The sequence below is a fragment of the Vombatus ursinus genome, unplaced genomic scaffold, assembly GCF_900497805.2.
Source record: "Vombatus ursinus unplaced genomic scaffold, bare-nosed wombat genome assembly UNPS02014771.1, whole genome shotgun sequence".
NCBI lineage: Eukaryota > Metazoa > Chordata > Mammalia > Diprotodontia > Vombatidae > Vombatus > Vombatus ursinus.
In genome coordinates, this window is record NW_020954549.1 from 778,727 (window position 1) to 796,772 (window position 18,046).

The 18,046-nt window shown below is 40.0% G+C and overlaps 1 pseudogene; it reads right to left on the bottom strand.

Annotated features, from left to right (window-relative positions):
- Window positions 1-15,736: 15,736 nt before the first annotated feature.
- Window positions 15,737-16,129, bottom strand: LOC114044016 (annotated as a pseudogene).
- Between the last annotated feature and the right edge of the window lie 1,917 nt (window positions 16,130-18,046).

Below are 18,046 nucleotides of genomic sequence, written 5' to 3' on the forward strand. Positions count from 1 at the left end.
TGTGTCTGTCTCTCTCTCCAATCCATTGTCCATGCAGCTGGCCAAGTCATTTTTCTAAGACACAAATCTGACCATATTTCCTCCTTGCTGAAGTCTTTTAAGTGGGTCCTTTCTGCCTCTAGGATAGACTACAAACTCCTCGGCCTGGCGTTCAAAGCCTTTCACAATTTGATTGCAGTCAACCTTTCCAAACTTATTTCACACGATTCCACTTCATACCCTTTCTGGTCTTGCCAAAGTGGCCTCCTTGACATTCTATAGCTCACCTTTGTAACTCTGCACACACTGGACCCTAGGCCTACATGCAGTCTCTCTGAACTTTCATTGCAATAGAAATGCAATTGACCCTCTACCTCTGGTGGCTTGTTAGCATCATCCTTGAAACCTCAGCAATACAAAGACTTCTGCTGTCACATGGCTCTCACCTTCCTGAGGAGTGGGAGATGGGCCTTGGTTTTATTCCCACTCCTGTAAATAGCCTACTATGTAATTTTGGATCTCCCAGCTCTCCAGATGCAAATGGGGACATATAATTAGGGCTTGTGGCCATGTTCTCATGATATTTGTAATGAAATAATGATTAATAATGGCTAAATTATGATTACCGGCACAGTCCTTTAAGTGATTCAGATAAGGATAGCCTCCAATAAGAAGACGATTGAGGCCTTGCACGCTCCTATCCAAAATGTGGCCATGGTCAGGCATATCAGCTGTTTCAATAGCATACCGTATCCTTATAGTAATTATATTTAAGCAATCTAACAAACATTGAGCCCCCACTAGGTCTCAGGCACTGTGCCAGGCATTGGGAATATAAAGATAAAAACAAGCTCAGTTTTTTCTGGTCCTCAAGGAGCATACATTCTATCAGAGCAGTTGGTGATTCAGCAAGTCATACTAGTCAAATTATTCCCCAGGTAGGGACAAATAGGGACAAAACCTTGGTATATCAAACATGAAGAGTATCTGGTATTTCCCTAGCCTATCCTAATAGCTACTCAAAAGCTAGCTCCTAGAGATTCAGTTGAGGTCCAGAGTGGTTAGGTGACTTGTCCAGGGTCACAGCTAGTATATTTCTTATTTAGGGTCTGATACTAGGTCTTCCTATCTCCGCATTCTGGAGCCCAGCAACCATGGCACGCTATCTTTACAAAAACTGTTTTTTTCAATTTTTATTGTCAGTTTCAAATTCTCTTTCTCCCTCCAGCCCTTTCCTGACCCATTGAGAATATAAGAAATCTGATGCCCATTATACATATGAAAGTCATGCAAAATCTATTTTCATATTGCAAGCTATATTTATAGTAAGTCAAAATGAAACATTAAATCCTGCCTTCATGATTAAGAAACTTAAACCCACACCCAGAAAACATCTGTGTCTTTGCATGGCATATGAAAACAATAATATCTGACATTTATATGAAGTACTTTAAAAGCTGCAAAACATCCCACCATAGGTCTTTTGAGGCTCATGAAAACCCTGTGAGGTGGGTGCCTAAATAATTATTATCCCCATTTCGTAGATGAGGAAACTGAGGCTGAGCAAGGTGAAGTGACTTTCCCATCATCCTATAGCTAGGATGTGGCAGGGGTGCGATTTCACCCCAGGTCTCCTAGCCTCCATGGTCAGGACTCTATCCACTATTCAGTGTTGCTTCCCAGTAGCTATCTTATAATGTTACAACAGTAGGTATGATGGATTATGGGTTAATTTTGACAGGTTGTTCATCCTTGGGCAAACTGTCTGCAAAATGGGAAAAATTCACTCAGGAAGACCAAAAAATAAATAAATAGTCCTCTTTCAAGGTAGAAAGATATCCGTAAGTATATTCCCATGGTGTGTAAAAGGGTCTGCCTCAATGACTCACATCTGTACATTCACACACATATTTACACACACACACATACACACACATGATACCTACGTGCTCTTCACTCTGTGGAAGGATAAGAAGATTTCATAATGGTACTGTCCAGATAAATTCAACTATGGACCACATTCAAGAAGTTGGGAAAGCTGGGTGAAAGTGGGCATATCCAATTATTTAAAACTCAGAAACCATACCTACCAATGTTAAAACCCTAGCCTAATCTCCAAATGCCCTCACTGCTCCTTGGGGGCTCAAGGCACAGGCCAAATCCGCATTATCCCATAATCCCTTTAAATTACCTCCACATGCATCACCATCCTTTCAAAACTAATTTCAAGCTGATGAACATTTGAACCATCTTTGCACTTTAAATCTGAACAGCTTGGAATCTGAACTGCAAAAATGTCTCTCTACCCTCAGAAGTTTCCTTGAAAAGTTCCTCTTTCAAAGTCCCTTGATTACAGAGGCAAGTGTCCCCAGATCCCCCTCAGTGAAGAACCAGATACTGAATGCTTTTGTCTGGCTTCCTTGGGGAGGTGATCCTGGGCTCTCAAAAGCTCTAGCAGCAGATAGGTAGGCAGCCCCTATCAAGTAGGGCCCAGCAATGAATTTTAAGGCTGCCATCTGAGAACTAGCTTCACTAAATTTGGGGAGGCTCATTGCCTGAGGGAGAGAGACTATTTTTATCCCCAACTCTCCAACATCTCCAGACGTACAGAGGGTTAGGGCCTGCACCCATGAAGGCAGGACATTCATCAAGGAAACTGGGCTGTTTGTAGGACTATGTGGCATAAACCAGCCAGAACTATTAAAGGGAGCAAAAGGCAAGGGGACTCTTTCCATTCCATTAATACTGCTTGTTAAAGTGCTCCAGTGACGCCATGTCATGGGGTCAGAGATATAGAGTGGGAAGGGAGCTAACATGCCTTTTACAGGCTGAGCTACTCCCAAGGTGGTATGTGATGAACCCAATGTGTCTCTAGTAAAATGTAAACTACTTGAGAGCAGGGACAGTTGTTTTGTTTTCCTAGCCCCAGTGGCTAGCACGGTGCCCGTTCCATGGAGGAACTTCACAAATCCTGATTGTGCTGGATTGTGGGCATCACTCTCAGGGACTAAATGAGTCATGCGGTGACTCAATCTCGAACTTGGAATGAATAATAATGGTTGCTCTAGACTTTTTCCATCCTGTATCACTGTGATATTAACCCAGTAGTCCCCAGCTAGAAGCTCCATCCTTCTACCTATTCAAGAACTTCATGGTCAGAGATCTAGAACTGGCCCAACCCTGAAGTCCCACACATAGCATGGGGTCGACATCCCTTTCCTTACATCCAAGAATCAGCAGCTCTTCTGTTTACAAAAGTACAGACAGTATTGTTTGCTTTGTTTTGTTCTGTTTTTTTGTTTTTGGCTTCAGTGCAGGCAAATTCGGTTTCTTTATTAAATACTGTTCCCTGTTAGAATTAGGTTCCTGGTGGTGTTCATGGACAGAACCATATAGACAGAAGCTAGTAATTTCTAAAGACTCATTTTGGTCAAATGGATATGCCATTTGGTTATCTCCATTAGAAAAGAATGAGGAATGGGAATAAACATTTTCATTTGGGTACTTTCCCTCCAGGTTTTCTCTTTGTACTGCCATAAAGTTCGGGAGTGGGAAGGGGATCCAAATGCCAAGGCTTCAGGTGGCAGCATTTCCCTGCATTCTTTTCTCACTTTCTTCCTCCCTCCATTCCCCAAGGTCCATTCCTGCTCTCAAAATATTGAAATTTGAATGAAAAGAAAATGGCTCACAGACCAGCCATGTCCCTCCTGGGGATGTCTTGAAAAGACCTGCATATTTTTCCAATCTTTATGCCCATCTGTGGCCTTCTTCTGCCAACCTTGAAAAAAGATTTATAAAATATTTAACATCTTCAATGTTTCTGAATTCTCAGTGATCCCAGGGTACCCAGGAAGCTTTGAGTATGAAATAACTTGAACAAGGAAGGAGGAAAAATGCAAAGTACAGACTACATTTTCTATAATCTGTTTTTTCTCTTTTTTATTGAGTTCCATTGTCAGTCTGCCAGTTCATTGTGGCTAGAGGCCTGGCTGGGAAAAGTATAACTGGTCATGACTATTGGGGCATGAAAGGGAAGCTTAGAGTTTGTTTCTTTCTATTCGTAGAAGTTTGGGATTTTTTTCTCTTCCTTTAACTCCCAATAAGTACAGATGGTAGCAAGGTTAGATTAGACCCTACAGCTACAGGGCCCTGCTCTTATGGTGTGTAACCCATCTCCAATAACAATGGTGACTCTTTTCATAGAAGCAAAGAGCTTGAGAGTTGGAAGGGACCTCTACTATTATGTCCCCCATGGCTTTTCTTCTCCAGGCTAAACAGCCTCAGTTCCTTCAACCAGGCCCCTATGACATGGACATATGAGACTTTCATCATCCTGGTCGTTGCCTACTGCACTCTCTGGTTTATCAATGTCTTTCTTATCTTTCACCAAATCAAGATCCTGATAACCAATGTCTACCAGACCTCCAGGTCGTTATCTTTCCTTTCTCGATGAGTTGGGTACACGGCTCACAATTTTTCTCTTCTCTCCAATTCCTGCCCTCATACTTAAGAACTTCGACATGTGAATTGGCTCTCCCTCAAACATCCTAACCACTCAGTTCTGCAACTTACTAATTTCCCATGATCTATTTTTCCACTTCACCTCAGCCTCATACAAAAATGGTCATACCTTCGATCTTGCCATCACCCACAAATGTACCGCCTCCATGTTCAAGAATTCCCAAATCCAACCATAATCTGTTGGCTTTTCACCTTCCCCTCTGCCTTCCCTTACAAAACCCTACTCTTCAACTGCACCATGACCCTTTGACCTGTCAATTTTCCCTTAGGCAATGTCCCCCACACTAGCCACTCTCTTTTTCTTCCCATCTCAACCCCTTGGTGAACCAATTCAACTCTACATTATCTTCTTCTCCTGAATCCCTAACCCCCTTATCATTTCACCCAGTTTGCTCTGCCTACCCTCAGTCTTGTATCACGCCCACCACTTATGGCATTCTCTGCTAAGCATATTCTGCTGAATGAAGGTGGAGAAAATCACACAACTTTTCTGACTGGGTCCACTATAAATTTATGTTACACAACCTCAATTGTGCCCTCATTGCTGCTAGGCAAGCCTCTGGCTACTCTGGCTCACCATTCATTGTTCAATTAAATTCAAGAAGCATTTGTTAAGCATCTACTACGTGCCAAACACTGGCATGGTGATGAGGATACAAAGACAAGACTAAAATGGTTTTGTTTACAATAATTGCTGGGTACCCTGAGAATCCAGTGGACCTCCTCTGCTCATAGGCCTTTTCCAGCACCCGGCTCCAAGAGCCTGGGATATTACCCTTCCCTACACACACACATTTGTAAAAGACAGATTTTCAGATGCTAAGAAGACATTTTACTCCCAAACTAAAGTCTTCTCCCTGATGGAAGTAGCATTGAACACATGTGGAAGAAAAGGGAGATCGTCTTTTGCAGGTAAAGTGAGCATTTGTGTGTTTATGAAGGCAAACGCCCTCAAAGCAATGCCCTGCACACTGAAGGGAACAGTGCATTGTTTCCCATGGATCAAAAAAGGCAGGGCCTCTGGCGATGCTGGCTTTCCTACTTTCAAGGTTTTTATAAGATAAAGGATTTGCCATATAATTAGTTTTTAGGATGGTGATCAGGAGGCCAATTTCTGCTGGAACAATGTGCCAGCCACGGATGTACAGAGGGAAGCCAGGTCACTTTCCACACCAGCAACATCATCAGGAGAGTCAAGATGCTTTCATTTGTTTGCTGAGTATTTTGCAAAGCTGACAGGGAAGACCCAAATAGACACTAGAAGATTCTACTAACTTTACTTTAAACTCTGGAGGGGAACGTTTAAGGTCTTTCAAAGGAAACTCATGCCACATGACCAAGACTATGGCTCTGAATCCGCTAAGGAATTTTTCACCTTGACTAAATAAATAAATTTTACCTTGCACCAAAACCAGGCTATTAAAGCCTTGTAATCATCTAAAGCAAAAGTGATATCTAGAATGAGAAATAACCAATCTGTTCAATAATCTACACACAGAAACACACATCAGCTCGGCCTAATATAGACTTCTCCAAATTACTATCTACTGAAACAGATGTAGTGAAAAATCTATGAATCCAGTCAGCCTCTGATTAATTCCCCCAAGATCTGAAAAGTTGTCAAGATAATAAATGGCCTGAAAATAAGTTACTACTTTTATACTTGGTTTTGCTCTCGAACATGTTATCTGAAGAAGTAAAGGGTCCCCAGAGGAAAGAGGCTAAGGCCCTTTTCTTAGCCGGCCACTAATCAGCTACCCATCATGCACCATGGCAACCATACTTCCTCAAGCCTGAACTGGGACACACATTCTTATTTTGGGTTTTGGGCATTGTCATTGTGGAGAAGGTGGGATTGCCCCCCAAATATTCAGAATAGGCTGGACCAGGGTGCAGGCTTCTTTGGAGAATCTACAAGAGCTGTATGTTTTGTTCATTTCCCAAAAGCAGTGTTACGATTATGCCCATACTAAAAACAAAACCAATAAAAATCCATTCTTGGTTCCACTTCTAATATTTGGATACTTTTCATTCCCATTGCTAGTGCTTTCCCTCTGAGATTACCTTCCATTTATAATATATATATATATGTCTATATGCATACACACATATGACACATATACACATATATGTATATATATACAAATATATATATACACACACACACATACATATACATCTTGTATCTATGTAGTTATATAGAATGTGAGCTCCTTGCAGACTGGGATCATGTTTTCCCCTTTTTCTCCAGTGCTTAGCAGCATGCCTAGCACATAGTAGGTATTTCATCCATGGTTGTCACCTAACTGTCCCAAAATCTATCATTTGTGCAAAATGACTTTGCTTACATGATATAGTAATCAATCAAAAACTGGCCACCGTTGTAGAAGAAGAGGGCAAAAACTATTGGAGTAGAAACAGTAGGGAGCAGCAGAAGGGACTCTGAAGGAACCTGAAGAACAGTAGAACCTGGACCCTGGTAGCTCTCAAATTCGCAAGATCCACTCATAGCTACTTTATCATCTGTCACATAAGTTCAAGTCAACCGAACAAACATTTGAGTAAACATTGAGTGTGTTAGGTGCTGGGACAAAGATATAAAAAAAACAGCTCTTTGACCTCAGAAAGCATACTTCTAGTAGGGGTGGGGTGTCTTGTACACAAATAAGTAAATTCAAAAACACATAGAAAATAAATGCCAAGTTTTTGGAGTAGAGGGGAGAATGTGTTAGCATTCTAACTAAGGGAACAAGTAAATGAATGTGCAAAATGATCATCCTGAGACTCCAGACAGTATGAAATAGTGATGACTTTTCAATAACATTCTAACCTAAAGTCACGTGAATAGGAAGATAAGGCCCTATGTCTGTCCTTGAGAAGTTTTCACTAGGGGTATTATGTATACCAGTATCTAGAATACAAAGTTGTGTGAAAGAACAGTTTCCATGACAGACAAATCCTTTATAACTTTGAGGGCCAGAAGAAGATTTTATGGCCATAGAAAGTAAGCTCCATGAAGGCAAGTGGTTGCTTGGGTTTTGTCTTTGCATCCCTGGAATCTAGACCAATGCTTGACATTTAATATATGCTTGTTGAATTGGATTGAATGGAGAAGGTAGCCCATGAACTTGGCCTTGAAGAATCAGCAAGACTCATCTAGCGGAGATGGGGTGGGGATGGCTTTGCAGGCAACCAGAATACACAAACAAGGTCACAGGGCTGAAAAGTATAGGATATAGTTAGGGAACAGAGTCACTCAGTTTGACTCAAGCATAAAGGAAGCAGGGGATAGGAATAGAAAAGGTGGCTGGCTGGATCCAAACTCTGTAGGGATTCAAATGCCAAGCTAAGTAAGGAGGCTAGAATGTAATGGGTAGGCAATAGGGTGCCACTAATTGCAAAGAGATTGACAGGGCTGTACTCAAGGAAGATGAATATGGCAGTGCTGGCTGTGACGCTTTGGAAGGGGGAGAGCCTGGAAGCCAAGGAGGCCAGTAAGGAAACTATTGCAATGATTTAGTCAGAACTGCTGAAGATGTTGGACCCAGATGATGGTAATGGGACTGTAAGGAAAAGATGTGATCATCTGCACTATCTCACTCCCCAACTTTTTTTAGTGCCTCCTTGGTACAGAGCTGGTACAATAGGGGTCCCTACCTTCCAGGAGCAACAGCCCCAAAGGCAATGCATGCCTACTGACAGAAGAATAGAAGAATTAAACAAACACACGAACAGAAAATGTAAAGAACAGCGAGAGAATCATCTTCTCACTGCCGGGTTGAGAGGGAACCATTAGGGGTTCTCAGAAAAACCTATCATTAACTAAAGTCAGAAATGAGGTAACCCTATGTGAAGCAACCTAAAGATTGGCACCTTCACTGCCATTTCAGCTGAGCATAATAAACTCTGATTGGATGCTGACTTGTCAGACTTACAGAAATTTGATTTGAACAAAGTTCTAGACAATGTAATTGGACTTCTGGGTTTCAGTTTAAGTTTAATTGGCACCCTACCCACCTGCATTCTGCCTCCTGCCATGTGTCACAGTTAAGTGGATCGAACCCAATGCAAAGAGCAAGAGACAAATGTATTCAAAGCCCAGCTGGGTATTCAGAACCTGGATAATTTGTCTCTTGCATTTTGTAATATTTTGTAATTTGTTTCGTGGATATTCATGAGAAGCAAATGATCAAGAAACAGCTGGGGAGACTGCACATGTATTCCTCAGGTAATGAGAGGGATTATAATTTAAAGAGAAAAAAATCTCTCTCATATTTTAAAAAATTAACTGGAAAGACATTTGCTTGCTGAATACCAATTATGCCTGTAGTTTGGATGGTATACCAAACCAGGAAGCTCCAAATTGGCTTAGCAAATGGCCCCCACTTATAGTATTTTTGCTTACTCCTTTAGATGAATGCTCATAAGAAGGCAAACCTTAGAAAACATCAAAGTCAAATTTTCCTTCTTTTTATCTTTACACAGTGGATACTGTTAGACCTTTTCAAGAGAAGACTTCTTTCTCTATAAGAAACCAGGTAGGTTGGAGGAGCTCTGGGAGGCCAGGCACCCTGATGGTAGAGCAAGAAATTGGTCTTACCATTCTGGAAAACAATTTGGAATTAGTGAGAAAAGTCATACTTTGACCTGGGGGTCTCACTACTGGTTAGGTGTATACCCCAAGGAAGTTAAAGACTGAAAGAAAGGCCTCATATGTGTTTAAATAATAAGATTACCACTTTTCATAGTAGCAAAGAGTTAGAAAGTAGGTGGGTGCCTATTGATGAGATAATGGCTGAACAAATGTGAATCTAACAGATCCTGGGAATCCAGACTGAAAAGAGATGTCAGAGGTCAACTAGTCCAATCCTTTGTTTTGCATGAGGAGGAAACTGAGGCTCTGAAATGCTAAATAACCTGCCTACATAGCTAGAAAATGGTAGAGCTAGGATTTGAACCCAGTTCTTCTGACTCCAAATCTAGCATGCTTTTCTTTGCACTACACTCTCTCATTTTTAATAATTATTATTTATTTCATTAAATACTTCCCAAATTACATGCAAAAATTTTTTACAATCATTTTTTAAAAATTCAAGTTCTAAATTTTCTCCCTCCAGTCTCTCCTCCCTCCTTAAGAAGGCAAGCACTTTGATTTTGATTATACACGTAAGGTCATGCCAAATATATTTCCATATTATCCATGTTGCAAAAGAAAACACTAACAGAATAAGACAAAAAAAAATAAATAAAGCAAAAAAAAAAAAAGTATGCCTGTCTGCACTCGGAGTTCATCAGTTCTCTCTCTGGAGGTGGATAGCATTTTTCATCATGGGTCCTTCGGAACTGTCTCAGACCATTGTGTTGATCAAAGTAGTTAAGTCTTTCATAGTTCATCATCATTACAATATTTCTGTTACTATGTGAAATGTTCTCCTGGTTCTGCTCACCTCACTTTGCATGAGTTCGTATAAGTCTTCCTGGGTTTTTCTGAAGCCATCCTGCTTGTCATTTCTGATAGCACAGTTCTTATAGTATTCCATCACAATCATATACCACAACTTGTTCAGCCATTTCCCAATTGATGGGCATCCCCTCCATATCTAATTCTTTGTACCACAAAAAAGGGCCGCTATAAATATTTTTGTACAAATAGGTCCTTTCCCCTTTTCTTTGATCTCTTTGGGATATAGACCTAGTTGTGGTATTTCTGGGTCCAAGGGCATTCAAAATTTGATAGCCCCTTGTGTGTAGTTCCAAATTATTTTCCAGAATGGTTAGACTAGTTCACAACTCCACCAACAGTGCATTAGTGTCTCAATTTTTCCATATTCCCTCTAGCACTTGTCATTTTCCTTTTCTGTCATGTTAGCCAATCTGATAAGTATGAAGTGGTATCTCAGTTTTTTTTTTAATTTGCATTTCTCTAATCAGCACATACTTACAGCATTTTTTTCATATGACTTGTGATAGCTTTGACTTCTTCTGAAAAATGCTTGTTCATATCCTTTCACCATTTATCAACTGGGGAATAGTTCTTATTTTTATAAATCTGGTTCAGTTCCCTATATATTTGAGAAATGAAGCCTTTATCACAGAAACTTGTTGCAAATTTCTTTTTTCCAGTTTCCTGTTTTCCTTCTAATTTTGGCTGCATTAGTTTTGTTTGTACAAAAAGCTTTTTACTTTTATGAAATCCAAATTATCCATTTTAGCTCCCGTAATGTCCTTTATCTCTTGTTTGGTCATAAACTCTTCCTGTATCCATAGATTTCATGGGCACATTTCCCATGCTCCCCTAATTTATTTATGATATTACTCTTTGGGTCTAAATCATTTATCCATTTTGACCTTATCTTGGTATATGGCATGAGATGTTGGTCCATGCCGAGTTTCTGCTATATTGCTTTCTAGTTTCCCCAGCAATTTTTGTCAAATGTTGGGTTCTTACCCCAAAGGCTTGAATCTTTGGGTTTAATCAAACACTAGATTACTACTGTCATTTCCTACTGTGTTCTGTGTACCTAATCTATTTCACTGATCCATCACTCTATTTCTTTGCCAGTACCAGATTGCTTTTATGATTACTGCTTTGCAATATAGTTTGAAATCTGGAACTGCTAAGCTGCCTTCCTTAACATTTTTTTCATTGATTCCCTTGATATTCTTGACTTTTTGTTCTTCCAGATGAATTTTGTTATTATGTTTCTAGGTCTATAAAATAATACTTTGGTAATTTGATTGGTATGGCACTGAGTAAATAAATTAACTTAGGTAGAATTGCTATTTTTATTATATTGGCTCAGCCTACCCATGAGCAGTTAATATTTCTCCAACTGTTTAGATCTATCTTTATTTGCGTGAATCGTGTTTTGTATTTATGTTCACATAATCCCTAGCTTTTTCTTGGCAGGCAGACTCTCAATTATTTTATATTGTCTGCAGTTATTTTTAAATGGAATTTCTCTTTCTATTCCTTCCTGCGGGTTTTGTTGATAGTGTCTAGAAAAGCTCATGATTTATGTGGATTTATTTTATATTCTGCAACTTTGCTGAAGTTAATTGTTTCAACTAGCTTTTTTCAGTTGATTCTCTAGGATTCTATAAGTATACCATCATATCATCTGCAAAGAGTGATAGTTTTGTTTCCTCATTGCCTATTTTTAATTCCTTCAATTTCTTTTTCTTGTCTTATTGGTATAGCTAGCATTTCTAGTAATATTGAATAATAGTGGTAAAAATTGATATCATTGCTTCACCCTTAATTCTATTGGAAAGGCTTCAAGTTTATCTCTGTAACAGATAATTCTTGTTTTTGGTTTAGGTAGATGTTATTCAGTCAAAGCTGCTGCTGTTTCTGTCACCCTCACTCAGTCTTACCACTGGTGTTTCATCCATGTGGGCTTCAGGCCAGACTCCTCCCCTATGTCACAGATCTCTGATTTCCTAAGCTGTCTGGGGCTGGAAGAATATCTCACTCTGACCTTTCGTTGGCTCGATCACTCCAGAATGGGATTTTATTTTAAAGTTGTTTGAAGGGGAATGTTGGGAGAGCTCTGCTGAATGCTTTTCTACTCCACTATCTTGGCTCCACCCTTAGAAGTCCACACTGTCTCTCATGAAGGAATACCATTGTGCCGTACAAAATGGCATCTATGAGGAATTTGTGAGAAGACTTGCATGAACTGATTCAGAGTGAAGAAAGTAGAACCAGGACTACAGTATTCACAATGACAACAATAATGTAAGTGAAAAGAAAACTAAAAGACATCAGAATTCAGATTATATGCAATGATCAATCCTTGTTTTGGAGAAACTATGATGAAACAACATTCCTTCCTCTTAACAGAGAGGTGATAGGTTACTAATACTCTATATGCTATTAGTTATTGTCTGTGTATCAGTCAGAACTGATGAATTATTTTTCTTTGCTGTAAGGCAGGGATCTATGGGGCAGAGGGCATATTTGAAAATGACAGTGATATGTAAAACCAAAAAATGTTGGGTTTTTTTTTGTAAATAAAGGCAGGAAGTATGGAAATGTCCTGCTAACTGAGGAACAGAGCCAAGCATAGGTTGTTGGAGCTGAGAGGGAGCATAAGGTTAATGAAGGACCAAGAGGTGGCAACTGATATAGTACACACATTTTTATCCACAAAGCAAAGAAATAAAGGATAGAGAGATGAAAATTCTTATTTCAAAGTAAAGTTATAATATCTTTAATAATATCTATAATAGTTCTAAAATAATAGCTTTTAACTATTTGTATTTAAAAGGCATTTGCACAGATAATTTATAGTAAAAGTATTTTTAAAATTTGCATCACTTGATACAATTGGTTTTTCTAGTGTTAAGAATCATTTCATTCAATGTCCTTTTTACAGAGGAAGAAACTGAGGCACAGCAAGGCTTGGGTTCTTGCCCAATGTTATACAGAAAATTACTGATAAAACTGAGGCTATCAGAAATCTCCTGACTCTCTTACCAGGACAAGATTAAGGCCAGGCATATTAGGCATGATATGGGGGCTCTGGGAAGGTCTGTGGTTTAGAAAAAGGAAAGTTCTCTCTTTGCTGATTAGTGCTTGAAATCCACAGTTAGAGATTAATCCTTTTAGTTCGAGGCTAATCCCTGTTCCATAGCTTGTTTCTCTCACAACTCCTGACTCTTTTAAGTCTGGTGTCCCTTTAAGAGCACTGGCTGGTATTTTGTAAATGTTGATTACCCAGCTTTCTTTTTTATTATTTATTTATTTTTTTACCCAGCTTTCTTAAAGCACAGTGCCTCACACTTACCTCATAATCAGGGGTTCTTAACCTGGAGTCTATAAACTTGGTTTTAAAAACTATATTTTTGATAAATATATTTTAATATAATTGATTCCCTTTGTGATTCTCTATATTTTATTTAATACATTGAAAACCATGATTCTGAGAAGGGGACCATACGCTTCTCCAGATTGACCAGAGGGGTCCATGACACAAAACAGACAAGAACCCCTGTGGTAGATGCTTAAGAAATGCTTGTCAGAGTGAAATTGATTAGACAAGCTATATCCAGACACCACTAAACACAAAATCCCAGTTTTCCATAAACCTGTTTTTGTAGATTAGGCCAGCACTTTACAAAATGTATCGCAATCAGCTCCAAATGGATAAGCAATCTAAGCACAAAATGTAACATCATTAAAAACAACAACAACAAAGAGGACAACGGAAGGTGATACCTTTCAGATATAGTGGTAGATGGGGAGAGAAGGGGAGAATTCTTAAAGCAACTATAAAGGTGATCACATAAGATGAACTAGATAAATCTGATTACATACATTTTAAAGGCTTTGCACAAACAAAATCAATGCATGAAAATAAGAAGAGAAACAACTGAATGGGGATGAATAGGGAATGGGGAAATGGGGAAAAAAACTACAACAGATATTTCTTATAAAAGCTTGCTATCTAAGATATTTTAGGGCAGCTTGGTGGTAAAGTGGAAAGAGTGCTTATCTTTGTGAGTTCACAGCCTTAGACACTTACTAGCTGTGTGACTCTGGGCAAGTCACTTACTCCTGTTTGCCTCAGTTCCCTCCTCGGTAAAATGAGCCGGGGAAGAAAATGGCAAATCACTCCAGTATCTCTGTCAAGAAAATCCCAAATAGGGTCACGAAGAGTTGGAGTAAAAACAACTGAAAAACAAGTTAAAAAACCCCAAAATATTTAGGAAATTGACTCTAGGTCTTAAGTATTCCATGAAGAATGGGGAGTAGCTGAACAAACTGTGGTATATAAATATGAAAGAATTTTATTGTACTTTAAGAGATGAGCAATATGAGAAATCCAGAGAAACACAGGAAGACTTGTATGAGCCCGTGCAGAGGGAGGAAAGCAGGACTAAGAGAATAATACAGAGTGCCTCAAAAGTCTTGGTGTGGTTTTAAGCTATTTTATTTAAACACAACCACACAAAGGGAAACAACACTAAAAGCATCAGAACTCAGCTGCATGGAATGACTGATCTTAATTCTAGAGGCCAGATCAGAAAACATTTCCTCCCTGTCCAGAGAGGGGCAATGCAGAGTGGGTACAGAATGCTACCCATGCTGTCAGACATGACTGATTTGTTGGCTTGCTACATATAATGGTTTCTCTTTGTTACAACACAGGGTTGGGGGTAGGGGGAGATGTTAGGAAGTAGCAAGGCCCCAGCCCTGCCAAAACACTTCTCCAACTGAATTGAGCTATCTGGCTTTCTGTGCCCTATTCTTACTTCCCCTCCCACACATACACATATACTCCACCTCTCTCCACCTACAAGCTGAAGACCAGTTAATTTGGGGGAAAGATTCCTGTCTTCATGGGAAATCTACAAACTCTTGGTCTGAGATAGAAATTGGACCAGTATCCAGCTCCTTCCTTGCTATGGCTGCCTAAGACCTATTTGCTTATGCTGTCTGCCTGCATCTGACCTCCTGTTAACAAGGTCCCTTAGTGCCTGGGGGCTTGTCATCCTGGAACACTTGTGCACTCCTCTGGACCCCTCTCCCACTGGTAAGATCCAGTTGGTAAATGCTCGCTGCCTGCCTGGTGGTACCTCGGTTCTTCACCCGAGGTCTGCTTGCTTGGATTTTGTTTGTTGCCTTCCCATACTTGTCAGCTTCCTGCACATCCTGATTTCTGCTTGTCTACTGGCCTCAGACTTTCTGGGCCCGACAATGTGGCTGCATCGAGGGTGCCTGTCTACATCTGAAAGTCAGCTTGTCCCCGCCTCACTGTGTATGGTACCCCACCTGCCCCTGACCCAGCATCCTATATGAGAGAAGAAAAGAGAAAAGAAAGGTTGCTGGAAGTTGGCTGGGGAAGAAGAGCAGAGTGGAGAGATCCCAGCCTCCCCCAAAGTGATCAGCCGTCATAAAAATTTCAGGATCTCCCCAGACGAAGGCCATTCTAGTAGCCTTGCCACCTCATTGTTTCTCTAATCCAAGGCTGGATAGTTAGTTAATCCAGGAATGGACACTGAGGCAAGTGATAGGAAAGAAGTACCTAAATTCTTATGGAAAGTTTCATGGCTCATAGGCATCTCCAACTTGTCATATACAGAATATAACTCATTATCATTTCCTCCAAATGCAATCTCTTTGGAATTTCCTTATTACTGTTTTTTAAAAAAAATTTATTGTTTTTATTTTACAGCCATTTATGCCATGAATTTGTAGGGGATTGGTTCCAACAGCTCAGGTTCCTTGTCATTGGTTCTCAACAAAGTGTGTTTCTCTGGGAGGAACAGGCTGGCATTTCGGTTGAACCCAAGTGCCTTTTTCTTTGGCTTCCTTCTTCTGATCATTTTCCTTTACCTGCTTCAGGAAGCTATTTCTGCTCTTAGAATATTTAATATGCTCAATGCACACATTAATTCTGTTGGCTAGAATCTTGCCCTTAACCTGTTTGTTTACAACAATGCCTACAGCATGTGGAGTAACATTATAGACCCATCCAGTCTTGCCATGATAGCATTTGTGGGGCATTCCTTGCTGAACTGTGCCCATACCCTTGATATCTGCAATATCACCTTTCTTGTATATTTGCATATACGTAGTCAAAGGGACAACCCCATGTTTTCGAAAGGGCCTAGAAAACATGTATTATGTCCCTCTCCTTTTTCCTTTTGTTCATCTTTTTGGCAACTCACTGGAATATGGCAGAGCTGGCAGAAAGGAAACCTTATTACTGTTGAGGGCATCATCATTCTATCACTTTTTAAAAATTATTATTTATTTTTAACATTAAAAAATTTGAGTTCTGAATTTTCTCCCTCCTTCTTGCCCCCCCCCAATGAGAAGGCAAGAAATGTGACATCAATTATCCTTGTGAAATCATGCAAAATCGAATTTCCTATTAGCCATGTGGGAACCAGTATTCTTCCAGTTACCCAAGTTTGCCACCTCAGTTTTCTCTTCAACTCTTCACTCTGCCTCATCTCGGATCTTCAAACATTTGCCAACTCTTGTCATTTCTATTTCTCACATCTGTCAGCTACATACCCTTCTCTATGCTTCCTCTTCCTCCTCCACCATCACTAACATCACCATCACTATCACCATCTCTCAGCACTTTGGCAATAACCTCCTAATCACTTTCTCCCCACTCCAATCCATCCTTCATACAGTTACCAGCATGGTTTTCCTAAAGCCCATGTCAGATCATGACAAACACAGACACATTAAACTCCTGTTGCTCCTATCTCTAAGAGCAAACATTCTTTACAGAGAACTTTACAGAATAATTTAAAGTTTGAATTCGGTCAAAGGGCCACACGTGAGAACCTAGAGAGCCACATGTGGCCTTGAGGCTGCAGGTTTCCCACCCCTGTCCTAGATTATGGGAGGCAAAGGGCATGAATCCCTGCCACCAGGGAACACCTGTGTGAGTACTCCCATGTTAATCACTATTAGAAGCTGATTGGATTTGATCAGGGGAAATTACATCAGAGAAGAAAGATGACTGCTTTCTTTTCTCCTGTACCCTAAGGACCATGGGACCTTTCTATCTGACTTGCAGCTAAAACCTTCCTTACCTCATTTCTCCCATTAGATTGTGAACTCCCTGAGGACAGGGGCTGCCTGATTTGTCTATCTGTATCCCCAATGCTTGCTGCAGTGCTCTGCACATAGAAAGTGCTTAGGAAATGTCTTATTCATTCATTCTCATGCATCTAAGCACAATTCAATATTTAATGACGCCAGATTATAATATTTAAAGTACTACCAGGCCTTGGAGATACAAAGATAACAAGAAAAGTAATTCCTGATATCAAGGAGTTTAAATTTTGCTGGATAATAATAACTAATATTTAGTGTATTTTATTCAGGCAATCAACAAGCATTTATTAAGTGCCTGCTGTGTCCCAGGCATTGCACTAGGCCATGGGGATCCAAGGACAAAGAATAAAACAAATTTCGAGGAGCTTCCATTCTAATGGGGGAGACAACCAGGACATACATGAGCATAGACAGCATAAATATAAAAGAGAATAAGTACAAATATGTGTTTGTCACCATTCAGTTGTTTTCAGTCATGTCTGACTCTTTGTGACCCCGTTTGGGATTTTCTTGGCAGAGATACTGGAGTGGTTTGCTATTTCCTTATCCAGCTGATTTTATAGAGGAAGAAACTGAGGCAAACAAGGATAAGTGACTTGCCCAGGGTCACACAGCTAGGAAGTGTCTGAGGTCAGATTTGAACTCATGAAGATGAGTTTTCCTTACTCCAGGCCCCCCCTCTCTTATACAGTTATCCCTTCCACATTGTGACTTTCTCCATCATGGTTTTGGTAGATCGCAGGTTGGCATAAGAAATTAAACGGGGATTTTTGGGGAATATTGTGGAAGCCACAGACAACACGCAAAGGCCAGCAGATGGCACAGAAGAAATTTAGAAACTCAGAAATGCATAAAATATATTCATAGTGTTGTATAATATTGACATATTTTATCTTTTAATACCATAATAATTCAGACTTCTTCTCTGCTACAAAGGAAGGGCCAAAAATTTTTATG